Source organism: Pistacia vera, unplaced genomic scaffold (assembly GCF_008641045.1).
Source record: "Pistacia vera cultivar Batoury unplaced genomic scaffold, PisVer_v2 Contig849, whole genome shotgun sequence".
Lineage (NCBI taxonomy): Eukaryota > Viridiplantae > Streptophyta > Magnoliopsida > Sapindales > Anacardiaceae > Pistacia > Pistacia vera.
In genome coordinates this window covers 191,025-195,142 of record NW_022196722.1, presented here as the reverse complement: position 1 = coordinate 195,142, position 4,118 = coordinate 191,025, and positions in this window count along the sequence as shown.

Below are 4,118 nucleotides of genomic sequence, written 5' to 3'. Positions count from 1 at the left end.
ATAGCCAAATTAAAGTTACCATGGCCTAGGTTGTGGGGCTCTCTAGCCTTTTAGTTTTATCTTCATCTGACCACCATGGTCGTGGTGAACCACCAAGGCATGACTGTGGCCTTAAAAAATGTCAGTTAATCTCAATTTATTCAAGCTTTAAGTCTCAATCTCATTCCAATGCTCCAATCTACTCAATCAAAGCCTAAAAATCACAAAAACTATCCAAATCAATAGCTGGTCATTCACATCTCAAACTTAACAAAAGCTAACATAAAAAACAAAGAAAACGAATGAAAAATTAACTAAACGACTATAAAAACAACCCTAAAAACACTCAAATTATGCAACTTATCACCATCCCATAGTAATGTAGCCCCGTGGGCAATAGTCGATGCTTTACTAACTTCAACATACTCCTCATATAGCTCACACAATGCATCCCGAACAGTTACTATATTTGCCCACGCTTCTGACTCAAAATACATCTGAGGGAATGACCACGAATCACCCTTATTTTCAACCTAGGGTCCAATCTCCAATATTTATCAAACTTCTCTTTCATTTTCCTTACCATGTTTCTAATAAACTCATCTTCATCTTCACTCTTTTTATCCAACATAACTTTGACTAGAAAAACCTCTTTTAGAAATAAATTAGATGTCGGATAATCACTCCCTGAAATGAGATTAGTTGTACCATTGAAAACTTTTAAAATATCACAAACTTTCTCTTCTTTCTCCCAATCATCATCTTCGAGACAATAATGATAACTTGGAACCCATTCTTTCAATCTTGGAAACACTTGTTTGAACTTAATTTTCTTTGCTAACATTTCATACATTGAATTCCACCTTGTTTTACAATGAAGAATAAGCTTTCAAAATGACAATTTAATTTGTTGAACAATCTCCAAAAAAACCTTAAGCATACTCTTCGAAGCATTTATATATGACACGCTATCATGGATGTTGTCAATGATATGCCAAATTTGATAAAGACCATATTGAACAATTAGGTTCAAGATGTGTGTACAACATCTTACATAAAACAATTTACCTCCACAAATGAGCTTCTTGTAACTTCAAAATCTTCCCTCAGGACTCTAATTGCAAAATCATTACTTGAAGCATTGTCCACTAAGATTGAGTGGATATTATTTTCAATTCCCCATTCCATTAGGCACTTGTAAATAGAGTCAGTAATCGTGACACTGCCACGGGGATGAGGTAAATGAACAAAGTTCAGGACACATCTATTCATCCTCCAATTACCATCTATCCAATGCCTAGTCAGCACTATATATACCATCTTCTAATTGCCTGAATTCCATAAATCCGTGGTCAAACTGATCTTTCAAACACTCTTCAACAATGTCTTCAACTTCAACTTCTCACTTTTGTATACCTTTACATAATCATTTTTACAAGTATTGCACGAAACCGGATAGCATTCAGGAATCTCATACTTCATCATGTTGTTCAAACTCTCTTCCTCCATAACTATAAATGGATGCTCATGTATAAGCACCCAATAGGTGATAAGTTCTCTTATCTTCATCAAGTCAAACTTGCCTATTAGAGTATGTAGGATAAAAGTTCCAACATTAGAACCGACAATGGGAAAATTAATACGTTGTTGCCTTATCGAAGCTATTCTCCTCACACACCGTTTCAAATGTCTAGTAAACTAGGTAGTGCTTCTGGTTGCATTAGTTTTCAGTTTGGCCTTACAGTGGATGCACTCAGCTTTCTTTATACCATTAGGGAGAACCACCTCCTTAAATTCTGTCCAGAGCACTAATGTCTTAGCTCTCTTTCTCCTGTGAATTGGATTATCATTCCCCTCTACATTATCTAGGTTACTAACACAGTGTTCCGTATTTGATGTGGTCTCATTCAACTTACGATGATCAACTGGTGTAATTGTAATTGTATCTTGCAATGTCGGGTTGCTTGACGAACTACCTTCCATTTGCATACCTATAATTGAAAATTGTTGTTAATGTACTTGAAGAAAACATAGTCAAAAATAAAATCATTATATTTGACTTAATTACATAAAGGAATAATGATAAAGCATCTTAATTAAATATAAGATAAAAGCAAACAAAAGAATGCCAATTTTGTTTAATGTTTAAGACTTATTTATTAGCTGGCCGAGATGGATACAAATAGATAACATATTCTGCAATGTTATCAATCAATAACACTTTCATGTATTGTGATATGTTAAATCAGTATCCACTCTTGTCCCACTTTCATATATTGTTTTGACTAAGTTAACTTAGTATTGCCATTTTCATGTATTATTCTAAGTTGAATTAGTACTTAATATTCCCACAATACTAGTTTGGTTGTAGTTTTATTAATATAACCCAAAATCTTGAAGGTGTTTAGGTTTGTAGATGAAAAAGAGCTCCACGTAGAGTTTTTAATCCAAATAACCCACCAAGGTTTTTATCTGTGAAAAATTATAAAACAAAAATGTAAATCCCATGAACCATTTTCTTAATTTCATTGCAATGAAATCTTTGTGTATAGAAGACAAGTAGATTCTTGTGGTTATATTTCCTATTCTTTACAATTATTCATTTGTAGATGAAAAAAAGCTCCATGTAGAGTTTTTAATCCAAATAACCCACCAAGGTTTTTATCTGTGAAAAATTATAAAACAAAAATGTAAATCCCATGAACCATTTTCTTAATTTCATTGCAATGAAATCTTTGTGTATAGAAGACAAGTAGATTCTTGTGGTTATATTTCCTATTCTTTACAATTATTCATTTGTAGATGAAAAAAAGCTCCATGTAGAGTTTTTAATCCAAATAACCCACCAAGGTTTTTATCTATGAAAAATTATAAAACAAAAATGTAAATCCCATGAACCATTTTCTTAATTTCATTGCAATGAAATCTTTGTGTATAGAAGACAAGTAGATTCTTGCGGTTATATTTCCTATTCTCTACAATTATTCATATTATTTATTTATTTACTTATTTTGTCTTTTCGCTACTAAGGAAGCTAGATTTCATCAAATAAACTGTCTGCATTCTTTTTAGTTTGCTTAGATAACTTAGTTAACTGCAAACTACAGAGTATTAGGTCCATAATCAATATATGAAAGTGGGATAACAGAATACTGATTTAACATATCACAATCATCAATATTATCAATCACACATGGAATCTTCGAGATATCTCATACAGCAAGTAACAATTAGGGCATATTTCACCAACAATCTCAAACAGCAAGCATCAATCACACATACTAAAACAAACCATATATACCTAAAACAAACAATTAAAGCTGAGCTCTTAAGAAGATGTTTCCTCCTTGTAAAATCATGCCTTCTTTTGCAACTAAAACAAACCACAATCAATTTTTGCTTTTTCCCACTTTATAAAATTTCATATCTACTTTTTATCCAAAAGTTGATCTCTTTCCCCACCCTTAATTTATATCAATATTTGTTAATGCTTCTAAACTGGCCCCAGCATATTTACTCAACAAACTGGATCAATATTTCACCCAATGATTCTATCAACATTTAAAGAAAATATAACCTCACTCATAAGCAACTGCAGTTAATTGTTAGCAGGCAATTGTTTTGGAGTTGCAACTAATTCCATAATTGGTATGAAGTTATTAAACTTCTTTAACTAATTATAACATTGGATTAACATTTAATGACAATTAACAATTTAACTCTTAAATTATTTACATAACAATTTAACCCTTAAATTGTTTATATGTTTACAATTACAACCCATTATTAAATCCAATTTAATATAAAGAAAATGATTAATTATGAATTGGAATTCCATTTAATTCCAATAAGCAATTAACTCTTAAATTATTCATTATAACTAACATAATCCTCCATTGAATCTAATTCAATGATAATAATATAAATAACTTTATTACCCTTGGTAGGTGTTAGCCAACCTTGGATAATCAACTCTCTTTGGCTATTTTTCCATTCTCCTTAGTTTTTATGTGTGACCTCTTAGGTTCACTGTGGCCTAGCTGTGGGCCCAATATCATAGTCTATTCTAATATGTTTCGTCATAACTCTTTATGACCGAAAGTCCCACCAATTATGGTAGATATCTAGCAATGCTCCAT